General features: G+C 28.8%; 1 pseudogene; it reads left to right on the top strand.

The window, feature by feature from the left end:
• Positions 1–6,979: 6,979 nt before the first annotated feature.
• Positions 6,980–14,379, top strand: LOC149492097 (GDSL esterase/lipase At4g28780-like; annotated as a pseudogene).
• The last annotated feature ends 773 nt before the right edge of the window (positions 14,380–15,152 follow it).

The following is a 15,152-nucleotide window of genomic DNA, read 5'->3' as shown; positions in this document are numbered from 1 at the left end:
ACCATATCATTGCATTGATTACCATACAGAAATTGATAAGGCTGAACTTCTAAACTTACCGGAATGGAGTGGCCTGACCCACTGGCAACTCGAGCTTCACCATGATGTATCCATTCGTAATAATTTTCCACGAACCCATGTTTGCACAAATGAAGTTTCACTGTATCGATGTCTAAGAAGGCTCGATTTCGACACTTCTTGTGATGGACACCTCAACTTATTACCATCCATAAAACTGGGATTACCAACTGCAAACTGTATAAACGCCTCCAATCCTTGCAGGAACTCTTGTCTTAATATCCCATTGACCTCGAACCTCCAGTACATCCAATCTCGATTATTTTGCATTTTTTTTACCTAATTAACAATGTGTTTATAAAGGGCCGTGTCATGTAATTGCATTAGTCTAAACCATCCTTAAAACATGCACCTAATGTAATGTTCAATTTACAACACTTATAAGTAACTAAGGTTATTTCTATAATAAGGGTAACTTATATAAATGTAAAATCACTAAGTTCATTTATTGAATACAAAGACTACTGTAATAAAGGTAAGTGTACTATTCTACATATTGAATTTTTGGGAAAAAATTCGGCAGCATTTCGGCACAACACAATCAAATCTCAAATACAAAAACAAATCAATAAACACTTCTATATCATACCAACATTCTCCAAAGGCAAATGGCCACTACTAGGCCTCCAATCCAAACTCATCATTCATTTAAGTCAAAAACATATTTAAGAAAAATAACGACAATAATATAAAATAGAAAAACACAGCCAAAACTTCTCAAGAAAGAGTTGCCAATAATTAAGAACATGTAATAACCTAAACACACAAAAAATTATTTATATACATTCCAATTATTCTTCAAAAAAAAAAAAAAATTGGAGCAATTAGTTTTTGTACTTGTTATTATTTTTGTTCAGTACTTTCACAGAGTTAGTTTTTATGCATCAACTACGTATACACTGATTTTAAGATATTTACAATTAGTTTTTGTAGTTTGGAGCATATATTGAAAACTGAAAACTCTTAAGTACACATCGCATTTGCATATTTCTTTTATATTTCTTTTTCGATTAACTTGAATAAAATGTAAATATTATATAATAAAAAGAAAATTGCTTTCATTTTCAATCCCATAATATTTATATTCTGTATATTTGAAATGACACTTGCTTTGAAACTTTGAAACTTTTCCGAACTGGTTGCAGACTTTGAAATGGTCTAAAGTATCTATCAAAGTTTGATTAAATTTTTTTAATAATTTAATTATTTCGGTTCAATTTTAAACTTTGATGAATTTGTGAAAGGTATTTTATAAGTTATTAAAAATTAGATCACTTATTAGATTTGAGAAATTTTGATGGATAAAATGAGTTTATTTTTTTATACATTCAACAATTTTTTTAGTAAATAAATGTTGAAATAAGAAAAACTACTAAATGTTAATTTCACATTTTTCATTAAAAGTCCTAACAAAAAATATATATAATAAATCAACCACAATATATTTAGAACCTTTAAAATATTGTTTTTCTCTCCTAATAACAACTGTAAAAATCATTCTACTATATATTTACAATAGTTTTATATGTATTGATTACTAGATTTTATATTAATAAATAGAACTTTAAAGCAAAAAGAAAATGCAATTTTTAATGAATAAAATGTTTTTTTAGAAAAGATAAATAAAAATAGAGATTGAATAAGGAAAAAAATTTGGCGTTCTCACTAATCACATTCAATTTTGTTGCTAAATTTCATTATCACCCATCGGTAAAATTGCAGAAATTAATGTAATTTGAAAATTAAAATTTTTATCGCTCGATATCACTCGAATGTATCTCCAAATGTCGTTCTTCCTAAATATTAATGGCGCGTTCTATTTTATTCGATTCAATTTAGTCAAATTTGTATGATAAAATGATATTTATCTATTTGCTTGGATATTAAGGGTTATTAATTTTATATATAGCAACAATTTTTAAATTTTTTTTTTTTTTAAATAAAATATGTAACAATATATAATTACGGCTTTTTGTTGACTGAAACTCTCAATTTTTAATTTATTTAAGTTGCATATATATATGTTAAATTAAAATAAAAAAATAACAACAACAACATTAACAATAATACTAATAATAATAATAACAAGTACATTCACAATAATAATAATAATAACAACAACAACAGTAACAATAATACCAATAATAATAATAACAACAACAATAACAATAACAATAATACAATAATAATAATAATAATAACAATCACAAAATAATAATAAGAACAGAAGAAAAAGAAATAACAACAACAAGAAATAAGAAGAAAAGAAAAGAAGAAGAACAACAACAAAACAACAATAACAAAGACGAATAAGAAGAATAAGAAAACAATCACAAAATAAGAATAATAACAAAGAAGAAATTAAAACAACAACAACAACAACAACAACAAAAAAAATAATAATAAAATAAAATAAAATAATAATAATAATAATAATAAAGAACAGTAGAATAATAATAATAATAACAATAATAATAATAATAATAACAATCACAAAATAATAATAATAAAAATTAATAATAAGTAATAATAACAACAACAATAATAAAATAATAAATAATAATAAGAACTAATAATAATAAATAATAATAAATAATAATAATACCTAAAAAAATTCTAATCGCAACTCTATATACAAAATCAACATAACTAAATACAATAAAAACAAATAAAATCGAAAAAAAAAAAAATTGGAAAAATTAATCGCAAAATAAAACTAACCTCAGATTTTCGCAACAGGCTGACCGGAGTGCAAAGCGAGCGGGGCTGCCGGCGTAGGCGGGCTGGAACGGTGTCAGGAGGGGCCGGAGTGGCGCTGCGGACGGAGGAGAGGAGAGGAGAAGGAGAAGAGAGAAAGAAGAAGAAAGAAAAAAGAGAGGGCCCGACGCTTAAAGCCCTAAATTTTGCGACCGACATATCGGTCGCAAATGTTATAACTATCGGTCGCAATTTTTAATGAGCCGACGTCGTTTGACTAGGCTCAAAATTTGCGACCGATTTGCGACTAACTATATCGATCGCAAAAAATCGGTCGCAATGTAGTCTCCAATCGGTCTCAGAACTTTGGCCCATTTTTTACGTGCGAAGTTTTGCGACAGAAGAACATTTAGTCAAATCGGTCGCAAATCCGTAGTACAGAGGTCGCAAATCATTAACCATTCTCGCGGGAACTTTCAGCTCCAAATTTTGCGACCGGTGGCTTATAAGTCGCAAATCGGTCTCAAAATTGCGACCGAATTAAGTCGGTCGCAAAAATCGGTCGCAATTGTGCGTTTTTTTGTAGTGAAGAAAAAAAGATGGGTCAATTGACGCCTCTTTTAATCAACTGCATCTCTGGCCAGTGGTTGATAATCATACTATATTAGTTCATAAATAAGTGAAATAATATGATCATTCTCAAAGTAAGATAAAACTTGTTTATACTCGGTGTATTAGATCACTCGTGCACTAAACCAATTAAGAAAAAGATTTTTATAATAATTATTACTATTTTATCTTCTCTTTTTTTCCAAGTAAATAATAAAAAATACCTTCGTCTGAACCAAAAAAGTGTTTTTGATTGATTAAGTATATGAGATGGATCCCTACATGTGTAAATAAGTCTTTCACTCAAAGTATTTGTAAAAAACATTTGCATTTAAAATTTGATTCTCATAACCATCATCTAGTGCTATAACAGTATCAATAAACTATACAAAATTCTAAGCTTAATTAAATTTAGTCTGATTGGTTTTCTCACTTTCTATAAAATACAAAAGGTGAGAGATTACGAGCTCGAGTCCTGCTATGTTATACAGTTTCAAGCAAAATGGAAGAAAACAAAGCTATTGCAACTTTTAAATGGCTCACACATGATGTAAACTTACTACAATAGAAAGAACAAAATACAAAGAAATTGAGTATTAAAGAAAAAAAAAAATGGCCATTGTATATGTCTAAGAGAATGAAAACATATAAATAAGAAAAATAGAAAGTCTAACAATTTTAATTAATTATTAACCTGAAATGTTTTATGGAATTTTAAAATTTTTATAATCTAGTCAAATTTTAGATATTTTTAGCATTCTTCAAATAAAAGTGGAGCATCAAAATTAAAATTCATGGAATATTGAATTAATTTATAAATATTTTTATGATATAGTTTATATTTGAATAACTTAAATTTATGTCAAAATCACACCTTTTAATTTGGAATATATTATTAAAGATTAATCATCAAAATTTACTTATTTCTTTCCAAATTAATTTTTTAAAATTAGGTTTTGTACTCAGTTCAACCCATATATCCAGCTAGCAATTTTATTCCAATAATATAACTTCAAAAGCAAACAAATTAATATCCCGTGCGGCTATAATTCCTATAAATTTTCTTTACAAGACTTGAGAGTGGAAACTGTAGAGATGAAAGTTACATTCAGGGTAGAATGATTGTAGTGACGTGGAAAGATTCAGTTCGATTTTTGCAGAGTCTATTCGATAAAGTTAGCTATTTTAAATGATAGTAGCTCTCAACTGTTTAACTAATATATCCCCCAAACTCTAAATACTATTACAATTGTTAGTTTATCGAACATGATAAATAATAGAACTAGCGTTTTGATTTATCAAAACGTAAAAGTTATATGAAAAACCGTTGCTGAACGGAGTTTTAATGTTCGTGGCAAAGAAAAGAACAAATGAATGTTACCCGCAACTCTTGCTTATCGACTATTGGTCGAAATTTTCTTGCATTCAAGGAAAAAAAACTTGAATTTGAATTTTGAACGGGCATTATAGGACAACCGTCGTTCCAAACAAGGGTGGAGGAGACATAATTAATCAATGTCATGTCTACCTACAGGAATACTTGCAAGCCCAAACAATAGCAAGTTGCCGCATAAAATTTCTACCTATCCTACATTTCTCTCTTTCGGAGATTTATATATATACAGCTCTTTGAAAATGAACTACTTCCATATCATATTTTAATGTTTACATACTCATTGTAAATAAATTCGTAAAATCAAAATTCATATCATATCAAAATTGTAGCATTAAATTTATTTTTTTTAGCAATCATAGCCACTGTCTAGGAATCGTTAGAATCTCAATGTGGTTATTAGTGGACCTACATGTCATTATGTCAAAATAGCTTAATGTCAAATATCAACCTATTAGATGAAACCACATCATATACTATTTCTTAACTATCCAACAATAAATTTTTAATACGATTTTTAAATTATTCAGCTCAATAAGCTATTTATTCAGATTCAATTTTTATAATTCAGCACAAGTACATTACGTTAAAAATAACTTGTAATTAGGGAAATATCGTTGGCACCACATTTAAGTTTGTCCTAATGCTATTGATTAATCCTATTTTATCTGAATTTCTTGAAGAAAACCATTAATTAGCTTTGAAGTTTGTCCTAATGGCATTGAGTTAGCTTTCATAAATTGGAAGGAAGGAAAAAAGCCAAACGAGATAATATCTAAGTAGAAGATCGAATCTCTCTAGGTAACCTCTTCTAGCTAGTTAATTTCTTTTTTCATTTTTAATTGTTTTATTTAACTATGTCCTCGTAATATTCCATAAACCTGGTAATTTTTTAACTAATTATATTCCAAAAACCGAAAATATTATATTAGAAAAATTAAAAAAAACTATTAATGTCTTGAATAATTTTTTTTTTTTTTTTTTTGAGGATGTCTTAACTAATCTTGAATGTAAATCATATATGTTTAATTAACACATGCTTCAAATTTAATAAGTTAAATTTAGTAAGTAAAATATTAGTGCAGTATAAAGCAATTATAACAAAATTCTAATTAGTTTGTGAAAACATACCAATGCTAAGCAATTATAATAATTTTTTAAAAGTATTATTTAGCTATTTTGAAAATGACAAAAATCTACTAAGGCATGTTCGATAATACTAGCTATTTTAATAGATGTTAATTATTTTAATGTGCTGTTACATATTTTACTAAAGTTATTGTTAGATATTAGCTTTTAGCTGGTAGGCTTCTAACTATATAACGGTTTAAATTAGAATTACTCGGTAAAAATAGTTGTTTAATTAGTTAATTAACTTAAAATGACTAAAAAAGACATTAGATGTTTAATTAATTGAATAGGAGGAAAAAAATGGATATGATTATCAAAAAATTTAATTAATCTTAATGAAACGCTAAATATTAAGATATTTAACGTTTGATAAAAATTTCATCAATCTCTAAAAGCTATTATAAATATTATTACCGAACGATATAATTAATAAAATTAATTTTTACCTGGAAAAAACATAAAGTTAGCTCAAAGATTGTTATCCAACATGCCTAAATCTACTTATTAATAGTTTTCGAAGAAATAAAAAAGAGACAAGAATGAAAAAATTATTAGAGAATCTCATTTTTATAAGCAAGAAGTATTTTATTTTAAAAAAGAGGATTGGAACATGGAAATGTGCAATTGTATATTATTTTAGTGATCTAGTATGTGATTGGCTTCCTTTCAAAAAAAAAAAATGTGATTGATTTATTTATTATGAAATTGGAAAATATTCAGATACTATGTTCCACATGCAATTAAGCACATACGTAGTTATATGAGACAAATTACAAAAAGTTAATTTACAAGAAAAGATTGCATAAATTTAGAAAAATCATATTTATATCCTAAGCTAATTCCCATCAGAAAATAGCTTAATCCGCCCATTTTAATGTCAATTAGCTCTTCTAGGTATTATTATGTTTCTGATAATGACGTTGCTACCTTTACCTGTTTATTCATTTTTGCAAAAGAATAAGAATAATAACAATAATATGAAAATAAAACACTAAAGTCAGAAACAAGTTCGTATATAAAATGAGACAGATACAGAGAATTTTGATATTAATTCCATTGATTCTGTGATTCATGGAGAAGGGAAAAATGTCTTTTGCTTATAGTTATTTCTTCCTCTTATTAGTAACTATTTCTATTGTAGCAGTGGAGGCCAATCCACCACCAATTTTTATATTTGGTGATTCTACATTTGATGTTGGGACCAACAATTTCTTGAATGGAACGATTGCACTTGCCAATTTCCCTTATAATGGGATTGATTATCCTAACTCAGTTCCTACAGGGAGGTTCAGCAATGGGTATAACCTTGCCGATCGACTTGGTACGTATTTGTCTAAAGGGTGTGTCCTGATCCTGTCTCATGCATGTGTTCAACGTTCTTTTTTAAAGTAGAAAAAAAAAAAAAAAAAAAACTATAATCGACATATCCATCTTAATTTAGCATTCCAAGCTTTATGAAAATAGTAATCAGTGAAGATTTAATTCATCTGAAGAACTGTATTAAATTTATGTTATTGTATAGAAAATGATGAACATTGATTGATAATTTCTGCTTGTAATTTTTATTTTAGCGATGCTATTCGGATACGAGGGAAGTCCACCATCTTATCTTTCTCTTGTCAACAATATGTCGATTTCCAAGGAGGAAATACTGAAAGGAGTTAACTTTGCTTCTGGAGGATCTGGAATTCTTGATCAAACTGGAAGCAAATTGTGGGTGAGTATTTATATAAAATTAACGATTAATAATCTTGATTCTTGGTTGTTGGATTTTGTTCTAAAATTCAAAAAATGTAGCACGGAGTTGTATCATTGAGAGATCAGATTCAGCAATTCGGACTGATCCGTGAAAATATTTCCGAGATGAAGGGTGCTGATGAAACTGCTAAGAATCTTTCCAACTCTTTGTTCATACTCAGTGTTGGTTCAAATGACATCCTCGATCCCGTTCGTTTAGGAATCAACGTAACCAAAGAACAATTGATGACAAATCTCCAGTCAGCTTACTACCAACATCTAAAGGTATATATAAACCGTATAGCTAGCAGATAAATCCCTTGTTCGATTCGATTAAAACCCATTATTTATAAATTTGTCAAATAATAAGATCCATTTGAATTCAGTTTAAGGATAAGATTTCTCGTTTTCATTAAAATGGCAGGATTTATACAATCTGGGAGCTAGGAAATTTGGTATTTTAGTTGCTGCACCACTTGGCTGCTGTCCTTTTTCGCGTGCTTTGAACAAGAGTTTGGGTGGCAATGGTGGTTGTTTGAGAACAGTAAATGAATTTGCTCGACGTTTTTACCACATTGTTTACGCTGTTTTACAAAGAATGACATCTGAATTTCCAGAAATGAAGTATTCACTTGGAAATATGTACAATATGACTAACTTTGTCATGAAGAATCCTCGTTCCTTTGGTAAGTGTACAGTTTAAGGATTATTATTATGTTCAATTTATTTCTTTAAATTGATTGTGTATACTATAACGAGGGATCTTAATAATTTAAGCTACTCTATGAACTTTGCATAGCTTCGTTCCGAAAAAGCTCATTTGACAAGTTTAACAAGTCGAGTTCAAGTCTTATACAGTTCATTTAATAAATGAACCAAGCTCGAGCCCAAATTTAATTGGAGCATATAAATGAGTCGCAAAAAAAAAAAAAAAAAAAAAAAATTTAACTAACAAGTTGAATTGAGCCGAGCTCTCTATTTATACTAAACTTGATTCAACTTGATTTGTTTACAGCCTAATTATAACTAATTACGGAGACATATTGTAATAAATATTAGATTTACTCTACAATTACTTAGTAAATAGTCACGTTTTGTTGCTTACCCACTTTATAATATCGATTAGACTTGCCTAAACTCATCTATAGATCTAGCTATGGTTCAAACTAATGAAAATTGAAGTTTTTTAAAAATTTGTTCTTTTCTTAAGTGAATTGTCAAAAATACTCTTGGTTTTAATAAAATTTATTTTTCATAGATTTGGTCTATAAACTCGATTTAAGCAAGTCAATTCTAACAGTTACTAACACAACCATCACTTTTTAATGTCTTAGGTTTCAAGGAAACAAAGGAAGCATGCTGTGGATCCGGAGATTACAATGGCGTAGGGTTCTGCAATGAAGCACAAAGTCCTAACCTTTGTAAGAATCGTAAAGAGTACTTATTTTGGGACTTATATCATCCTTCTGAGGCCGCAACCAACCTATCAGCCCTAGCTCTTTATTATGGAGACAGTCCATTCGTGAAACCAATCAACCTTCGCCAACTGGCAGAGATTCAAATCTAACTTATATTACCACTGTGGTTCAGTATATAATAATGTCTTATATATACTCTAATCCAGTAATTTATCAATTCAATAATGTTATTTTCGAGTTAAAATTATAAGAGTATTTGTTTTGCCTGTATTTTGGTTCTTTTTTGTTCGGTTTTCTCTATAGTTTAATTAATGTTGTCATTGCACACTAAGGCATATAGTCTAATGATCAGTGCATTGCGATCGAGCAATAGATCGAGATTCAAATTTCCCTTTTTCAATATTTAAAAAAATAATTAATGTTTTCGTACATCAAATGATATAGATTTGAAATTATAAACCACTAAAAGTAACCTAATATTCCATTTCAGGATATATATGATTAATTGAATTAAACAGGATATATATCCGAATCCAATAGACCTCATTTCCAATACTTGTTGGTATTTCAATAAGCATATTTAATGAACAAATATTTATTGATATTCTTTTATTTTCACAAATTTTTTCTTTTTTACAATTGTCAAAAATGAGGAATTGAAACCAATTTCTATACACCTAGTTGGTTTCGATTATAGTGTAAAATTAAAAATTATTCGATAATTTAGTTTCAGTTTCGACTGATTCAGTTTCAATTTAAAACCAAACTATAGTCATGCCTAGGTTTACTGGGAGGGTTTTTATGGATAGATATACTCTAGTTTAATGATAGCTAATTATTTCATGAAAATAGGTCTAATTCCTTTTCATACTAATTCAATGTATATAACATATATGAGTAGCGTTATTTCCGAAGCATGTTTTGTTAATTCAGATAAAGAAATACTATCTCCGTTCCATTTTATTTATATGGTTTGATAAAACACGCATATTAAAAATTTAGTCAACAAAAACTATTTTATCATTTAAACCTAAACTATTTTATCATTTAAACCTTAACTGATTAAATATATTAATAAAAGTCTCTCATTTAATAAAGTATCATAGGTTATCATGAGAAAAATAATGGTTTACATGTCTAAATTTAAAAATTTTGCAAACATTTTGAGACGATAAAAAAAATTAACAAACAAACGAAAAAGAATAGAAGGAGTAGTAAATATTGTCCTAATTGAGAATTAACATTTGGATTTTAGGACCATACAAATTTTAAAAAACTTTCAGCTGTTTCTTCGCATTGCTTCCGCATCTACTCCTTTAGCTTGCTCAATTCCTCGTCCAGAATATCCTTGCAGAGAATCAACGTTGATTCATGAAGTTCGACTGCTCCTTTCGGTCAAAGTTAGTTTATTAATACTTGCTCTAACATTAACAAACAAGCTCTGAAAATAATGCTACCCAATAATAAATATAGTTAAATAATAATTCTTTGCTAATTTTTTTTTTATATATTATACCAATTTAAAAACATAAATGAGCCATGATTTTAATTTGTTGCTTATTCCAAAATTTGACTAACATGTTTGCTAACAAAAATAAAAATTTAACTGTGGTTGGATTAGCGGAAGTAGAATTCATCCTTTGAGGGAACCTTTTTTTTAAAAAAAACAAATTATAATTTATGATAAGCCAAAAAGAAAAATTAGTTTATTTTATGGACAAAAGGACATCACAGAAATTTTTTCTTGTATTCTGCATAGGGCTGTGCAATTTGGATTCCGGTACGGTTCTTAAGAAGAATCAGAACCGAACCAAAAATTCAGTTCTTTCATTTTTAGGAACCGAAAATGAACCGAACTAAATTCAGAAAGAAGAAGGACCAAAATTATTTAAGAAAATTGATTTTTCCCATGTTTTTTTACCATTGTCTTTTTATTTTTAGGAAAATGGTTTGGCACTTCTTGGAAAAAATCAATGAACAAGAACATATTTGTTTGATTAATATGTAAATATTATCAGTAGGGCAAACATCCGCCCTGTCAATGATGTAGTTGTCTTATATCATAATCGATTAGCACCCAGCTAATATTCAATTTTATAACATAAATGTAAACAACAAGAAAAATGCCTTGAAACAATGCTTAACTCATTCATCCTAGTTGATGATGTTGAATTTTTGGTAAAAAAAAGTCACATTGATGCTAATGTTGATTGACGTTGAGTGATTGAGTCTCCTTCTCTCTTAATCAAAAGTATCGAGCTTGAATATTGGGTACGAAAATTGTTATATTTAGAAGATCACTTCTTCAATGGACCCTGCAGTACTCGAGCCGGATATAGTCGAAATTCAGTGATAATGTCGATCTTGCTCATATATATAAGAAAGATTCTTAGAATTAAGCTAGATCCATTAGCTGACAATTGTTAACTGTTAAAATATGTAATGATCATTAAGAATATACTTTTTTAATATATTATGAAGTAATATGTATTTTAAAAAATTTTAAGATGGATATTTTATTTTTATTTTTATCTATATAAAAATAAAAAATACTGATTAATTTCTTTAAATAATATTAATTTCAATTTATTATTTTTAAATAACTATAAATAAAATAAATAAAAATATTACTTTGAAAAAATTAAACTAAAGCTAGAATTGCAACGAAAAATTAGTTAAAAAGAAAAAAACAATTGAATATGGCAACATGCAATTGGGTTTTTTAGTGATAAACTATGCTATTATTATATTCATAAAATGGCAAACAATGGGCTGTAACTTTAGTGGGTGCGTCCAAAATATGCGGAAATTATTGCAAGAACATATAAATAGCTGCTGTAGTTCATTCAGACAATAACATATGGTTATTTTACAAATAAGGTTTCATATATTTGGCCAAAAATTATACTTATATCCTAAGATAAAATTTGCGAATGAGCAAATAGTTTAATCCGCCCATATATAATGTTAATTAGCTCTTCTATGTATTATTATGTTCTGATAATGACACTGATGTCCTTACCTGTTCATTCATTTTTGGAATATATGACAAAAATAAAATAAAAATAATGATAATAAAGACAGAGCCAAGTTCATATATATATAGAAGAAATACAGAGAAAATTTTAGTAGTAAACAATAATTATTTTCTTCGATTCATTTCATGGCAAAGGGAAAACTGTTTTAGCTACAATTATTTTCTGCTCTTGTTAGTAAGTCTTTCCATTGCAGAAGTGGATGCCAAGCCAGCAGCAATTTTCATATTTGGTGATTCTACATTTGATGTTGGGACTAACAATTTTCTGAATGGAACGACTGCACTTGCCAATTTCCCTTATAATGGGATTGATTTTCCTGACTCAATTCCTACAGGGAGGTTCAGTAATGGTTATAACCTTGCTGATCGACTTGGTACGTATTTCATTTCCGAGTGATTGTCTCGGGTTATTAACGATTGACTGAGCGTTATTGAATCTTCTGAGGTTGTAACGCTCGGTCTTCTATATATTTATTATGTCTTTCAACGTTTTTTACTGTCATTTACATCTTAACTCTTTTACAGATATGTTCTTAATATATTTATTAGGCTATCAGTACGTATAACAAACATGTATGGATCTCAATTCTAGCATTAATTCCAAGCTCCATGGAAGTAGTAATTACTGAGGATATGATACTTAATTCATCTTAAAGAAATGTAATAAGTCATCTTATATGCCAAAATAGTTTACTGATAATTCTTGCTTGTCAACTTTTGTTTCAGCAATGCTGTTTGGATATGAAAGGAGCCCGCTACCTTATCTTTATCTTGTCAACAATATGTCGATTTTCAGAGAGGAAATACTGAAAGGAGTGAACTTTGCATCTGGAGGATCTGGAATTCTTGATCAAACTGGAAAAATATTATGGGTGAGTTTTATATAAAATGCTATTCTGAAGTGTTAATTAAGTAGTTAATTAGCAATCTCAACCGAGGTTTCATCCGGTAATGAATTTACTGTTCAGTGTTAATTAAGTAGTTTTTGTTTCTTTATATAGTTTTGGTCGGAGCATAATTAAAAACTAATAATCTTGATTCTTGATTGTCGGATTTTGTTCTAAAATTCAAAATATACAGCATGGAGTCGTACCATTGAGAGATCAGATTCAGCAATTTGCATTAGTCCGTGAAAATATTACTGAGATGAAGGGTGCTGATGAAACTGCTAAGAATCTTTCCAACTCTTTGTTCATATTCAGTGTTGGTTCAAACGACATTCTTGATACCCTTCGTTTAGGAGCCAATATAACCAAAGAACAATTGATGGCCACTCTCCGGTCAGCTTACTACCAACATCTAAAGGTATATATAAATCCAATAGCTACCAGATAAATTTCCTTGTTTGATTCTATTAAAATCCGTTACTATAAATTTCTCAAATAAGATCCATCGCAATTCGGTTCAAGAATAAGATTTCTTGTGTTGATTAAAATGGCAGAACTTATACAACATGGGAGCTAGGAAATTTGGCATAATAGGTGCTGCACCAATTGGCTGCTGTCCTTTTTCGCGTGCTATGAACAAGAGTTTGGGTGGTAACGGTGGTTGCTTGAAAGCACCAAATGAATTTGCTCGACGTTTCTACTTCGTTGTTCGCTCTCCTTACAAAGATTGACATCTGAATTTCCAGAAATGAAGTATTCACTTGGAAATGTGTACAATATGACCAGCTATATCTTGAAGAATCATCGCACATATGGTATGTGTGCAGTTCAAGAATTATCACAATTAAGTAATTATATTTCTATGAATTGGTCATTTTAACACATACTATAACTAGGTTTATAAATAAGTCAAAGCAGCTCAATATCTCTTTGACATTCTGGTTTTGAAAAAAAAGTTTATTCAATAAGTTTAACGAGGTGAGTTCCAGCCTACTTATTGAATTCATTTGATAAAGGAGTCAAGCTCGAATTTGAATATATAAATGAACCACAATTTTTTAAACTAACGAGCTGAGTTTAAACTTTATTTTTAAGCTTGAACGGGACTTGATTTTTCAATAAAATTACTAATAAAATCTTCACTTTTTGAATACCCTAGGTTTCGAGGAAATAAAGGAAGCTTGCTGTGGGTCGGGAGATTACAATGGAGTAGGGTATTGCAACAAAACAGAAAACCCTAACCTTTGTCAGAATCGGAAGGAGTATTTATTTTGGGACTTGTATCATCCATCAGAAGCTGCAACCAATCTAACAGCCCTAACCCTCTATTATGGAGGCACTGACTTTGTGAAACCAATCAACTTTGGTCAGCTGGCAGAGATTCAACTCTAATAGGATAATTAAAAAATAAATAAAACAATATATATATATATATATATATATACACACACACACACACACAGCATTTTGGTTTTGTAATAATGTTGAATCCAGCAATTAATGAATTCAATAATGATATTGTCTCATTAGAATAAAGAGGGTATCTTTGTTTTGTTTGTATTTTTGGTTTTATTTTGTTTGTTTTATATAACTATGACTATGTTATTTCAGTGATTAAGTTTATGCCCTTTAAACTTTTCTGGAGTTCAATTATAATCTTACACTTTTATATTTTAATAATAACTATTTACATCACAGAAATAAAATAATTTGACACATATTACATTTTAATGAGAGGTATATTTGTTGCTCAAATGTAAAATTATAGGATTATGATGGATTACCCCTAAAATTTAGGGCGCTAGCTACAAAAATAATCACCGAAAATATATAGTGAAATTTATACATTGGGCCAATGGAATTACAATATGTGTAGCACTTGGCAAACCTTGTAACATTTGTAATCTTTTTATATATAAACAGGGTTAAAACCCCACAATAAGGGTTACGTGATTACTCCCACTTCACTTGGCTTTTTTTTTTTTTTTAATTAAAGTTAATTAAAGAAAAGCCGCCTTGTTTAGCCACTACTTTTTATGTAGAGTTTACTCTTTGGAAAATGTTTACATGGACTTGGTACATGATTCCAACTACGGACCAAACCAATGCAAATAGAAATTCTTTTCAAAAATTATTCTTAATTTATCTTTTTTTTTTAATATATG

This window comes from Jatropha curcas, unplaced genomic scaffold, assembly GCF_041381405.1.
Source record: "Jatropha curcas cultivar XTBG-Jc1 unplaced genomic scaffold, XTBG_Jcur_1.0 HiC_scaffold_121_pilon, whole genome shotgun sequence".
Lineage (NCBI taxonomy): Eukaryota > Viridiplantae > Streptophyta > Magnoliopsida > Malpighiales > Euphorbiaceae > Jatropha > Jatropha curcas.
The sequence above is the reverse complement of the archived record's forward strand: the minus strand, read 5'-3'. Positions and strand labels throughout refer to the sequence as shown.